The sequence below is a fragment of the Haplochromis burtoni genome, unplaced genomic scaffold, assembly GCF_018398535.1.
Source record: "Haplochromis burtoni strain Fernald_Lab_line unplaced genomic scaffold, NCSU_Asbu1 Contig_6, whole genome shotgun sequence".
Lineage (NCBI taxonomy): Eukaryota > Metazoa > Chordata > Actinopteri > Cichliformes > Cichlidae > Haplochromis > Haplochromis burtoni.
In genome coordinates, this window is record NW_024582367.1 from 3,734,284 (window position 1) to 3,749,125 (window position 14,842).

Consider the following 14,842-nt stretch of genomic DNA (forward strand, 5'->3'; position numbering starts at 1 on the left):
TGTGAAGGTTCTCAGTCATCCAGGTCATCGTAGTCAAAGGAGCTTGCAAAGAAAAGCGTCTGGACTTCTTTAAGTTACTTGAAGACGTTTCACCTCTCATCCGAGAAGCTTCTTCAGTTCTAAGGTCAAATGGTGGAGAGTCCCAGATATAAACCTAGTGGGAGTATCCCCCCACAGAGGGACAAAAGGACCCCCTGATGATCCTCTAATCGCCTGAGGCAAGGTGTGAAACTGGGTGTGGGTCCCAATCAGCCAGAGTTTCGGGTGAGTTCATTGTGAAACCTGGCCCCACCTTATCATGAGAATACCTGAGATCAGTAGCGTGTATTTTGTATGTTCAGTGGAGACATGTCACGTTATCAACCAAAAATATATCAAACTCAGTGATTCACTAGCTCAGAACTCATGATACCAATTCAGTTATTCCAGAATTTTGGTGAAGACCCATTAGATGAGCATGTGCCATGTGTTTTTTGTGAATCGAGGACAGACTGACCTTGGACTGTATGAGCAAAAATGTGGCAATTGTTGTATTTTAACCAAAGACCATATCTTTTTTTAAACCTTGCAGAGTAATTTTTATTGCCTAACCATAAACAGTAGGGTTTAGACTAACTGCCCCTTAAAAGTGGAAAATATTCACTTTGTGTACATGGCTGTGAATAAGAACATATGAATCCAGTCTGATGAAAATTCAGGATCACAGAAATGACGTTAATTCATTTCTTAAGTTGCTGCACTGTTTATTTATTTTTTCCTGTTTTCTCATGTTCCTGGCCAGTCGTCGAGAAAGCCTGTGGGCTGCACCTCAGTCAGAGGCTGTAAGATGGATGACAGAAGGACAACAGCCAGCTGACACAACTGAGGAGTAAGTGAGTGGCAAAATGAGGGGTAGCGAAAGAGGAGAAAAACAGTGTGAGAGCAGGAAGGGAAGGGGAAAAAATGAGAAGAGAAGCAGGAGTCAGAGATGCTGCAGGGCTTTACTGTACATCAGCACATATGGGCCTCCCTGCAGCAGCTGTGAATGTCATGATCACACTAACTACCGCCGCCAATCACATCTGCTCATGGGAATATGGCATGTTGTTTTTAAAGGGTCTTTTTTTTCTCTTTTCAGACTGCGTAATCATCCACAGATGATACAACACACAATGTGTACATGCTCTGTAAAATATTCTCCTTATAGGCCATTTTGGGATAAACTTTAATTCAGGCTACAGACAACATGTGACAAAATTGTGCTCAGCTACAATGCAGAGATGCCCTCCTATGATTAAGCAGAAGAATATTTTACAGGAATCTTTGTAATTCTGTGCAGATTAATTCAGGCAGAGCAGTGCTTTGAGCTAAACACTCATGTTAACATGCTCACAGTGACTACATGCTGTTATGCAATGCATGTTTAGAACAAGTGCAATGTACAAGCTAGCATCAGGTTACTGCTGGCTCATTGGCAGTGGTTGGTGGCTATCAGAGGCTGATTGCTTTGGCTGATAGCAGATTGTCACAGTTGCCCGTAATGTTTCCACGTTTGTCTACAAATATTCTTTGACTACTAACAAAGTGGAAATAAAATTTGAAAGAGTGCAACCCAATCTGGAAACCAAGAAGAAACCACAACAGCAGCATATAGGCTAGCAACCAAAGTAGTCACCAGACGTTTTTTCCAGTTGAGGAATATAATTTTTCCCTAGTGACAGGTGGTTGCCAGGGGCTCACTGACTGGTCTGTAGGCCTGAATAATTGGGTTTTAACAATGGTTTTTCCTGCAACTGGAGCCTTCTTCACTTGATCCAACATTGTCACCATTATTGTAACATATCCAAAACAGTGGACAAATTAGCCTCATGTGGTTAGTATGTAGACTCATAGCAAATGGGATCAGAAACATTTAATAAAAGTATTGCATTAACCGTTTAAAAACTGCAAGCATTTTTAGACGTAGTCCCCCATTTTCAGAGCTTGTTCAGGTACTTCTAGCTCTTTATGTAATCTCAGACTGACTCAATGATATCGAGATTAGGGATCAGTGCCATATAATCTGCTGCAGGACTTTTTGGTCTTTCTGACATTAAAGATAAAGGCTCTATATACAGGGTTACCACCAGGGAAGTTGATAACCCCAGTGGCCCTGACAGGGGCAAACAATTTAATATAGCTACACTAATCTTTTCTAACAGTGATTGCAAAGCCCAGAGAAAACACAGGAGCACTGTTAGCATCTGTATTTCACACAGACGAGAGTGACGAGAAAGAGAGGCACTGGGGTGGTAATACCCAAATATAACTAGTGGGAGACCACTGATTCGCTTCATGTGGCAAAGATTATTTAGCCTACTATGATTCTACTATAAAATAGTAGTTATAATATCTGCTTGGGTCTTCAATGTCATATTCAATTCAATTTCAATGCTGGTGATTTTGGCTCATAACAACATAAACACACCCTTTCTTTTATAACGGTGTGTTTGTACTCTTCCCTAAATGCTCAAACTCATTCACTTTTTAAGATAGCCTGAGGCGAGATGACTAAAAGGTAGCGTTCGGTCATAAAAGATCTGCCAAGAGGAAGTTAAACTCAACAGGTAGATGTAGATGAACCTGAGGCAGATTTAATCATGGTCGCCAGCAACTGCATTTGTCTGTGGATCGCTTAGGGTCAACTGGCCCACATTAAATACTGTGAGGCAGTTGTGTGTGAACTTTCCAGGGGTTTCCCTGTGGCTGCTGTGCAGGTCTCCAGAGGCATGGGAGTCCTGCACTAGGATAAATAATTAAGGAGAAGGTAACCTACAAAAAATTTGTTTCCAGCTGATGTTTAAATCAAACCACTGGTTCAGCTTGTCTCATGGATAGAGGAAGGCTGTTCCAAAGTTGAGGCACCACAATCTCATCTGGTGATCTCTGAATTTAAACTAAGTGTGGAACAATTAAACGACTGTTCAGATGATGGGAAAGGCCAACTGTTCAAATAAGGTCTCAGCAGATCTGCTACAATATATGAGCAAGAGCTTGTCCACGTAAGGCTTTGCATGAAATACTAAGTTTAAGTGGAAGAAAATTAAAGGAACTATTAACCAGTTGGATGGCGTGCAAGGGTTAGTTTTTTCTATAAGCAACCAAGGACGACTGAAAATGTATGTAAAGAGCAAATTTTTATTGGCTGACAGTAAAGATTTGAGTTTCCAGATGTTTCTTAGATAAACAAAAATAAGCCTGGATGAAGTTGGAGGAGAAGAAGAGAAGATTTAAAACACAACAAAACCTTGTTGGGGTGGCTGTGGCTCAGGTGGTAGAGCAGATCAGCTACTGATTGGAAGGTTGGTGGTTCGATCCTTGGCTTCCCAGTCTGCATGCCAAATATCCTTGGGCAAGATACTAACCCCAAGTTGCCCTCCGATGCGTTCATTGGAGTGTGAATGTTTATTAGTTTGCACTTGTATGAGTGGTTGTGAATGGGTGAACGAGGTATGCTGTATACAGCGCTTTGAGTACTCCGGGTGAGTAGAAAAGCGCTATGAATCAGTCCATGTTGGGGCTTAAAGACCCTGGGTCTCCCACCACCTCCACCTCTTTTTTAATAAGTTGAAGCTCAAGAAAATTCTGTGTAATAAGTTAATATTGTGCATCTTATTAACTTAAGTTAATTACATTTATCAAACAATTACCAAAATAAAATGACCAATCATGATTGTGACTTCTGCTTAATCTAGCAGCACTTCCAAGAAGGTAGTAAGACAGAATAGCTAAACCAAGTTGTAGCTTTTGTATTATAAAATATATAACCTATCCCCACTGGGCTTGTAACACACTGTTAGAACTCTGGCAGTATGCTTTGTAGCTCATTCAATGACTTCAGACTTAAATAGTGTCTTCTCCTACCTTCCACCCACCAAGGACACTTTTCCCTGAGTCACCAAGTGATGTTGATGACAGCAACTTATCTCTCAAGGAAACTAAGCCCAGCCGTTCTGGCATCTTATCAGGGCTGTTTACAAAACTGTAAATGTAGTCACTACTGTGACCCATTCAGAAAGTGAGTGCAGGAAAGGAGGCAGTGGCACAGGTCAAGTCTGTGGGGATGGGGAAAAACATTTGGGGATGATTAAGAGAACGAATGCAGTTACAGCGGTGGAGCAGTGATTGAGTAAAGAGAAATATGAGAGGTTCAGCCTGCTTCTCTAAACAGCACATTAGAAATTTACTGAAAGGAGAGAGCTTTTATATTCTACATTCATCTGTATTCAGGGGATGAACTCTGTTCTGTCTGTAGAATAAAAACTGGTAGAGTCATGTCCACTTTGCGTCACACTTGAATATAAAAAATAACCCTGAATTTATTTTTTAAAGCACTGGCTGATCAGTCTATTTAAAAAAAACCAAAGTCAGGCCAGACAGTGAAACTGAATTTAAGTATTACTGCAACAAATGAGTCCTCTTATTATCAGAAAATCTTGTCATATAAGGTAAAATGACTGTTTGAGTTTTGGAAAGTTAGTTGGGGGAAAAAAACATCAATATATTTACTAAAAAATTATGATTATTTTTGACATTTTGTGATATTTTATTGGCAAAACAATCAATCAAGAAAACAGTTACAAAAGGGAACCTTCTCCAGTCTCTCTGAATCACGTGCCCTGAAGCTTATCAACTGACTGACAATGTTTTTCTGACAGCTGCATACTGGCAAAACAATGACGTCAGTGTCATGACACCAGCATGAGTCCAGGGTTTGAGATTCTTATTTCAAAATCAGTGGGAATTCCTGCCTTAAACGTCTGTTTATACTTGTTTTACACACTGTGGTAAGGACACCACTTGTGGGCCTAACTACATGTGTTACATTTTTCTCCTTCATCTTCAACATTTGCTCTAAATTCTTCTGTCTTTGCTTTAGTGGCTTTCTTTTGTCTTCTCTTTACGATGCCTTCTCTCGTTCCCCATCTTCTGTCACATGCACACCAATGCTTCATTGCTGAATATTTTATAAATCAAGCAATTTCACCTTTATAAGTTCAAGCTATGAATTCTTTTAGACAGAAAATCAACAGGTTAACATTAAAGTCATTTCCTAGTTGCACACCCTTTGTATAATACACAAACATAAGTTGATCATGTTGACATATAACATTTTGAAGTTATTGTACTACATGTGGTTCTATGGGTTTTTGTAGAGGTATAAAAAAAAAGTCCTGGGAAATCTTCTAGAAACAAAAACTTTTGGCCAAAGTTTTGGAAGTCAAAAGTTTTAAAATATGGATGGAGGGTGCTTTGGCACCATGGTCCATTTGCATTGAAATGGGGCCATTAGTCAAAGCACCGGGAAAGGAGACAAGGAGGACAAAAAAATGGCAATTTAGAAGGTAAAAGATGTCCACAGATAAATGGCTGCTGCACTTGAAAATTGGGACAAAGCAAAAAAAAAAAAAAAAAAAAAAAAAAAATCACATGAGATTTAACAAAGGAGAGAAACGGGGAGGCCTGGGTGTAACATTCATCTGCTGTTAAATCCTTCAAATACTCCCCATCTTAATCTGTATTCTTCAAAATTTAATGATCACAGACACAACCTGGTCACGTCAGGACAGATTAGGCAGAAAAGAAGGCCACAAAATGTCCTGTCTGGTTCCCAAGCTCAGGCATCTGAGGTCTCTAAAACCTCAGCCCCTGCCTCTCAGTGCCCTCAAACAGCTGTTCAGTCCAGCTGTGCAAAGAGCTCAGAGCTGGCTAGGAGTACCAAACCAAATCCTCGACAGGAGCTCAGGTCACAATGCTCAGCAGTAAATTAAACCTGCAAGTTATTTTAATTGTGGGGTGCATTTTTAAAAAAATATAAAGATTCTCCATTATTTTTTATTTGTATGGCCATAATGGCCCCCGTCACGTATCTTTTATATAATAAATCTAGGATATCTGCCAAAATAGGGGCTCTGTTATTCATAACACCTTTTCCAAGCAGAGTTCTCAGGCTTTTCATGGATTTTGAACCAAAATGTAGCCATGCTGGTGCCCCCAAAAATAGGTCCTAGGTCCATTCCCAAAGGGGGAAAAAACCCTTTCCAATTCTAATTTTACAATACAAATGTCATTTTTTAAAACCAGCTGTTTTTATTTTATTAGATTGGGTTGCTGTTACTGAAGCAGAATAGACATGACCATTTATCCAACAGTTAGAAATAACAGGAAACTGCTTAAAATTACTATCAATAAGCTAAAAGATTCAGTTTAGTATATGAGGACAACTCCTTGCTATAGCACAGACTCGGAAAGTGACGTGGGTTGATCTATTAGGCAGAATTCTATGCTGGTTCTTAGTCGTTACACTTCATAGGAGAGCTAAAAGTAGAGGAAGCTAAAAGCAAAGGGTCAGCAGTTTAGAGGTGTGACAAAGTGGATGAGTAGTTGAAATACTACATTCATCTCAGAAGTATTGACTTTTTGCACATTAAGCACATTATTCTCTACATGTGTTTATTCGCTATGATCTGCTATTGTCAAAGTAACACTGCTGCACTTAGTATCCCAGGTTTGTTTGTGTAAGCATTATGTTGACGTCAAAATCAAACATTCAGCAGATTAAAGCAAATACTTGGTCCCATGTTGCTTTATAGTTTATTATGTTGCAGATTGACTCATTTGTGCATACTGACACTGGTTCTTCATTCTTAGTCTTCTTGTATGTCAGGTGTGGGAAAGGCCCGCTTCACATATCCTGATTTTTAAAGTACTGATGATGTCATGACTGACTGTTTTTTTTTTTTTTCATAGGAATGTTTCCTTTTGTTTTTCAGGACACAAAGTGATTTCTTGAATATTTTCCTTCCATACAGAGCCATCAGAAAAGTAGCTTTATGTGATTCTGACATAGAGGTGTGTTGTGTTACCAAGTTCATCTGCTTTTTGGTTTTTGTTAATTAAGTTAATTTGGGGAGGTTTGTTCAGTTTCACATATAATGGTGGTCACTGTAAATATATCGCTCATCTCTGGGAACCCGAAATGTCTGCCGAGTCTGCTTCCTTGACACTTGAGTCAGACTATTTGACATGAGGATATAGCGCCTGCTACATCTATAGCTTCTGTAATATCTGTATCTATAATGGTTTCATTCACAACTGTAAACTGTGGTTTAAAAAAAAAAGAAGAAGAAGAAGAAGCCAGGCAAAGCCTTCCCCGTCAACTCATGTAACATATCCCCATCTTCATGAAGAACCACACTGACAAGTTAAAGGCATAAAAATATGCCGATATGTGTGAGGAGGAGTACTCATAGTGACAGCAGGAAGAAGAGCAACTAGTGTAAATGACAACTTAATCCAGTAACCTAATTACTCTGACACTGAGCTGAAATAAGAGTAGTGCAAATAAATGAGGCATAAAAAGTAATTATGGCTACTTTGGTCCTTACTTTGGTTTGGTTGTCATGTATACTTTTACTCATAAATACCAATTTAGCATATTTGTATGCTTAGATGTATTACTTTCATTTTACAGAGTCAGGAAAACCATGTTTAAGCCAGGCTTGGTGTTACTTTACCAAAGTTTTCCTGCATATTGAGAAGTTTACCCTCCAACAAAGAGGTTTTATCCTTTAACCTTTCATCAGTTTTATGTAAGAGAACCTTTGTTTACTGCTTAAAAGAAAAAAAGACAGGAATACAGGCTTTTTAAACAAATCGTGCTGTCGGAACCCCCTAAAAGTAATTTTCCATCAGCTAAAATAATCATTCCCGGCTTCATCCTTCGTTTACAGTATTAGAAGAGAACTGAAGTCAAGGTATTGCATCAGAGAAAGTATGACTTTTTCCTCAAAAGCTCGTTCTTAGACAAGAAAAGCCCTGGATTAGAGTTGATGTCCTCGTACTTAGCCTGCCAAGGTGTTCTGGTTTCCATAAAAAATTCCTATTATCACATCCTATTGTATTAATATATAAAAATACAGGAACTGACAAGAGTACAAAGAATTGCCCTTTCTTGTCATTTACAGACGTGTGCCCAGCAACACAGGCTCAAGGACTGTTTACAAAAGCAGAAAGTAATTATAAATGCACTGTAGGTCAGAGGAGGAAACACTGCCTATCTAATCATATCACAACAAAAGAGATTTGGAATTTCACTATAAGCTATTTGAAATCAGTAACTCTAACAGTGGGAAAAAAGAGGGCACACAGTTAAAGCCGCCTGGTCACAGCTCACTTTGTTTAGTCAACATCTTCAACAACCTGCAGTCTTTCAGCTACCTGAAACCCCCATTCAGCTCATCTGTACACAGTCGAAAAAGCATGGATTTTATATCAGCCCACAGCAAGTCTTCCTTTAAGACATAATTCCCAGCGAATTATTGATCTTCAAGTAGAGCTCTATTCCTTCTTCTGTAATGTTGATACTAATAAAAGCTTGTATCCAATCTTCTTCTCCAGCTATTTGTGTTAAAAGCCTCACTAAGTCCCAGCATCATAATTTCAGACAGTTTTAAAACACTGTTGTGTGGGAAAGTTTGCAGCAACACTAATTACAGTAAGCAATCATTGAGAGGAGAACAAATTCAACACAATGAGGCGCTGCATAAACAAAGAAACCCAGTAATTACTAAATCTGCACTTCATGTGGCGTGATGGGCCCTCACGAAGACTAAATACAACACATGTTTTTACGTTCCTGACAGCTCCCGCTATCTTGCCATTGTTCCCTTGTCTTTTAAAGTTTCTCTCATATTATTATTCCTTCAAGGAGACAGTTTGTGCAGCATAAAACAAACAATAGAGGGCCACGACCTTTAGTTTAAAGAGCTCAAGGGCAACGTTCACAGCAGCACAACTGAGAAGTATCAGAGAAAACAAAAACAATATGGCCTTTTAATACTAATATACACTCATACCTCCAGCTCAGCCTTCCTGATTCAAACAAGTCTGACTAGAAACAAACAAGGTGTGGTGCCGCGAGAAGACACATTACATGACCAAATGCGCACTGCACTAAAGTAAACCTCCCTATCAAAACAGTGCTTTCTCTTCTAGTGCTTGGGGTGATTTTAACTGGCAGCACATACGGTGCCTCAAGGCCGCCAGTGTCTCATACACACAGTTTGTTTCATAATAATCACATAAAAAGCTGAAAAATGTGATTACATTAAATGAGCACATAAGTATTTGCAAGCCTGAATTAGCAAAACCTTTTCTGCAGCTTGACTAGCCTTGGATTTTGGGAGTTTTGTAGGTGTAACAGGTGTTTTCCCACATGCAGCCTTTAACTAGGATGAATAAACTCAACAACATGCAAACTACAGGCAACTGTGGCAATCTGCAAATGACCAAAAGAGGGTTCATTGCAACACCCTCTCTGGCAGGGACAGCCAGCAACCACTCGTCAACCACGGGGTCAGGTAACATTTTCCCAGGGGTGGTCGCCAACTGGTCTCTAGGCCTGTGTGACTGATGGTTCAAGCACCCTACTGACACTTTTATTTAAAGGTTTCAACATATACAATGCAGGATAGAAAAAAACAAAACAAACACAGATTTGTTAACCAAGCAAAATACTGGTCATCACACCCCAACCCTAAACATCGAGAGTCATGATTCACCCGTCATGCAAAAAGAGAAGAAAATAAAAACACAATGCTGGATATGTCTTAGTGTCAGGAGTGCTCTTTTATGCTGACAAAGCACTCCTCTAGAAATTAGGGAAGCTTGCCGTGTGCTTAGAAAAATCACTTGACAAATTATCAATGCAAATAGGTTGTGTAGCCTCTCACTGACAAAGCTGCTCAGGTGCGGGTTTGACCTTGCTTTGTATGTTTAAGCAGAAGAAATTTCAATACAGCATCCTGCAGAGTTGTGGGGGTTTGAAGGCCGGAGCTTGCCCTACTGTTCGCTTTGTTTGCTCTTTACTATGTTATCTTGTTCCAAGCATTTGGCCTTTTGTTTACAGATGACTGAGCTGCGAACCTAAAATAGAGGGAATGTTGTTGTTTTTTTTTACCTCATTATTAAAATAAGTGCACTTAGGGTTTTTCGGCAGCATAAATCCTTCTTAATATAGATGTAAACTTTTTTGTGTTTCACAGATTTTAATTTTAATCAAAGTGTGGCCTCACAGCACACTTGCCAACAGTACTGTAAATGTGCGTCTGAGTCGAGCCAATTTCCACTGCAGACAGCGTCACGGGGGGAATGCCATTCATTTTAAGAATTCACATATGTTGCTGCTCTGTCCCAGGGGCAGGTCAGGCAGTACTTGAGTGAACGTTAACTGCTCTCTCCTACTTTCTGTTGTCATTGGGTCATAAAATCTGCCACTGTCCCCAAAGACTTCATGTTTGCTTGTTGTTAAGTAAAACTTTTTCTGAGCTCCTGCTGGTGTTATTCATTCTGGTTGACAGCAGCAAACCAATCCTAAAACAAACTCACCGCCTGTGGAGCAGGCCTAGATTTTCAGGTCTCCTGTGATGCTGCACGTTTGGTCATTTCTAGCTTTAGAAAAGACCAGAAAGCCACAAAGGAAAAACACATTCCACATCATGTAGACCCAAAGTGTGGGTGGAAACAAATAACAAGGTTTTATTCCTTATAATAATCACTTTAATAACTTAATAACTGACTAATAACTAATATAACTTTAGCCTACTGATGTCCACATTACAATTTAAGGGCTAAAGCAAATATACATCCACACAAAGTGTAACAACCAACCAAAACTCACAAATTTAATATACTACATAAACTAACAGAAAGAATTGCTGCCATTGTGAATGTTTTATTGGTTTCTTATAGTTCGCTAGGGGGACAAAAAAAACTAAGGTGTATTTTGGGTAAAATTTAAAGGCTCTTATTGCCATGAGGGCCCACTTTTAGCACTCAACATGCTTAGGTTATTGTACATACAAATTTTGAGGAGATCGGGTGAAAGACACCCACTGATTCTTCATAGAAATGACAACTTTAAGTAGTTCCTAGAAAAGCAATCATTTCCCTAAGACTAAAATAATGCACAGCAATTAGCCAGCTCTCCATTTCTAAACAGATAAGATAGAAAGAAACCAGATTAGTCTTGAAGAGACCGATGAGGAGGACATGCTGGAAGTCCACGATAAGGAAACTGTTGATTTATAATCTACACTGAAGCTGAAGTCTGGACAGGAAATGAGTCTGGATACACTACAGGAGGCACTTTGTTGTGTCTAAACCCACCCAACCTGTCATGAGCGATGCACACATCGATTAAAAAAAAAAATGGAAGTGAGACTTTTTAAAGTGCAAAAGAAAAAGAACCTACTCTTTATTTCCCAATCATACACCTGTGTGGAGTAGGTGTGACAAAGTTGGATATCTGTGCGTTCAAAGTAAACAATAAGACACACATGCTTTGGCACAACTCAAACCCCGACATAAAGCCACGCACACTAATTGTATCATGTTTTCATTGATTGTTAGGTTAGTTAGAGCCTACCGTATACAGAGTGCTGTGGACAGTCCGGGACAGTTGCTCTGCTCTGTTGTGGAAAAATCTGAGGAGGAAAATCAGGATGCCTCGGGAATGTTTTTTTTTCTTCTTTTTAAATTGTCTTATCCACAAACTCGTAACTTTAGCCACGGCTGAGCTGACAAAACTGCATGTTCAAGTCTTGCTCAAGCTGTCTCGTTACTCTTCCTGTCGCTGAAAGCGCGTTTGTTGCTTTGCGAGGAGCTGAACGGGAGCTGCTCGTATTTCATTAGAGAGGCGGAAAGCTGGTGAGAAAAACTGACGTTACATCCGGTAATATGTTTCAAAATAAGACTGTTTACTAGGAATAAATGGCATAAGATTTTCATTCAAACATTTTCAGGCAAAGAAATTTTTAAAATAAAACTGAAAAAATAAATAAATAAAAGCGAACAAACAACAAAGTGCAACTATATTAAAAGAATATATCTTCATTAATTCAAAAAGGTTCAAAAAGAGTCCTTCAATAGTCCTGGGAGGTGTTTATTTGATTTGAGGGGTTATTTATTTATTTAATTATTTATATTTGATCCGCAACAATACTATTAACTCTTGAAGTTTTAAAATACAGAGACTGATTATTCTTTTTTTCATTTCAAATTATCATTTTGTGCATTGAACCTAAGTAGAAATTGCTTGGGGTCTAGTAGATTTCTTTTTTTTTTTACATTTTCTTCTTAATTTAATGCTAATTTAAATTATATGTTTATATTTAAATTCTATCTTTATATATTACAAAAAAAAAAGCATGAGTGAAGTTGGTTATCCGAGATTCACCTACCGTTGTGGTTTTAATAAAATAGCAGTAAGTTAAAAAAAATACTTATTTTATAAGTTTCTTTGGATGGAAAGGATTTATAGAGGACAGTGGTTAAACAATAGTAATAATGATCATAATAACCTACATCATTTTGCCATTAATCTGTAAAAGTTTGCCATTAGGGCAAGAGGTTTCTCCAGTATTCTGCATGTTGCACAGAAATTGTAAAAGCAAACATAAAGTGGCAGCAGGATGTTCATTTTAGAAGTCATAGCAGGACCAAAACGCGCACACTCTTAGCTTACAGTTTCTTTCGTACATCAAACAAACACTAAGGCATGTTATATGATCAGAGGGGGCGAAATAACAGAAACAACATGCTTTTACTTTGAAGCCCACTTGATAGCTTCCCGCTGTGAGGTGCTTTAGGTACATGAACTGCGATAAACTAAGCCCTTAACAATTACTCAAAGCTTAGCTTGATAAAACCTTAAACAAAGTCTTTACAACAAAAAGTAACGATTTATGTCATGGGAGATTGACCCCCAATTGACCCCATAAACCAGGTAATTCCACACAATGTAATATAAACACAGGTATGTTTGCACAACACCTGTACACGGACACACACTTTTATCCAGCAAGCCCAGTGTGACTTTCAGATGCCCCTAAATACAGAAAAATATGTCTCTAAAAGCTATTTGCAGCAGTCTGAAATATTTAACAGTGCATGTTTACCACATTAAAACACCACACTGTTTAATTACAGCCTATCAATCAGCAGATGGTACCGCTCTGATCGGGTTGTAAAGGGATCATAGTCCCACAGTACAGTTTTGTGATGAAGATAACGTACCCTAGATTCAAAGCCTGCTCCAGCACAACCAGTTCTTTGCTCTGTATTCTAAATATGTAGAACGAGGTCACACCTAACGAACCTCAACCCTCTCAGACAAGCTTTTATGCTCCAGAGGAGTGAAAGAAGGCTATATATGCACAGTCGCACAGAGGGTTCAGATCAAAAACAGCATCAAAACTCTCGTTCTTTTGGTTATTTTTAGAGCTGAACGCTGACTGATATGTCAGTCCAAAGTTAAATATAAGTCCACACAGAGAGAGTGATATATAGACATATAGATAGTCTCATAATAACACAAAATATGAACAGAAAAACTGTAAATAATCAAATCGTCCTGTCTGAATGCATGGTTGGAATAACCTGTTGTGTTTTACTGTTATAATATAACTTGAAATAATACATTTTTGAGCCATCTTAGTTCTGTCTGTACAAAATTTTATGGCAATTCAAACCAAGATGCACATAGCTTCCAGTTCTAAAAATAGAAGCCAAGGCAAATGTACATTAAACCTGTGTTCTTTCCACTGACCACAAGGGACCAACTCCTCTGATGTGACCATTAACCATGTGTGACAATCATGGTGACAATGTAGGATCAAGGGATAAAACTCCAGTCACAGGTTTAGCGACCAGCCAGAGACCATCTGGCATGGTCTCTGTCTGAAAAAGAAAGAAGAAGAAAAAAATCAGTTTCCCAACCAGTTGGGAGTACTTCCTGGAGTTTGATGGCAGTCATTGTGAAAATGATTGTCGGTCACTGGTCTGTGTGGTGTGTTGTGCTGTGGTCGTAGTTTGAATGAAAGTAACAGACAAGGATGCCTTGAAATCACATTTAAACAACTCCTAAGCGGCAGGAGCCCTGGGGCAGACAAGGTTCACCCTGAGTTCCTGAAGGCTCTGGATCCTGTAGGGTTGTCTTAGTTGATACACCTCTACAATTTTGCGTGGAGATCAGGTGGGGTACCTCTGGATTGGCAGACCGGGATGGTGGTTCACATCTTCAGGAAGGGGGACCCGAGGGTATGTTCCAACTATAGGGGGATCACACTCCTCAGCCTCGCTGGAAAAGTCTATGTCAGTGTGCTGGAAAGGAGAGTCCATCCGTTAGTTGAACCTCAGATAAAGGAGGAACAATGCGGTTTTGTCCCAGGTCGTGGAACTCTGGACCAGCTCTTTACCTTTTCAAGGATACATGAGGGGGCAAAGGAGTTTGACCAACCAGTCTACATGTGTTCTGTGGACTCGAAGGCATTCAACGGTGGGAGGTGCCTCAGGACTATGGGGTGTCTGGCACGTTGCTATACAATTTGATCCCTATACAACTGTTGCAGGAGCTTGGTCCGCATAGCTGGCAATAAGTCCGATTCATTCCCAGTGGGAGTTGAACTCCGCCAGGGCTGCCCTTTATCACCGATTCTGTTCATAATTTTTATGGACAGAATTTCTAGGCACAGTCCAGTGGTGGAAGGCTTCCAACTGGATGGTCTCAGAAAACTGTCTCAGCTTTTTGTAGATGATGTGGTTATGTTGGCTTCATCAGGTGGTGGCCTCCAGCTCGCACTGGAGCGGTTCGCAGCCGAGTGTGAAATAGGGAAGGAAACATCTTTGGAAACATCTTGACTGCAGTGCTATAGTACAACTTTTACTTATTTTTTCTGGTTTTGATCACACTTTTTCAGGTTTTACTGTCACAAACAAGGGTTTGCAGACAAACATGAAAAACTACAGGCAACTGTGGCAATCT

The 14,842-nt window shown here is 39.4% G+C and overlaps 1 protein-coding gene across 2 annotated transcripts in view; it reads right to left on the bottom strand.

Annotated features, from left to right (window-relative positions):
* The window catches only part of LOC102314298 (leucine zipper tumor suppressor 2), a 43,686-nt gene extending 31,968 nt beyond the window's left edge, over nucleotides 1–11,718 (bottom strand). Inside the window, exon 1 of one of the 2 annotated variants that reach the window (XM_005913603.2) lies at nucleotides 11,447–11,718. The gene's annotated coding sequence lies outside the window, so the exon portion shown is untranslated. The remainder of the gene's footprint in view (nucleotides 1–11,446) is intronic. The other variant, XM_014335470.2, reaches the window with a different exon arrangement.
* Nucleotides 11,719–14,842: the final 3,124 nt, after the last annotated feature.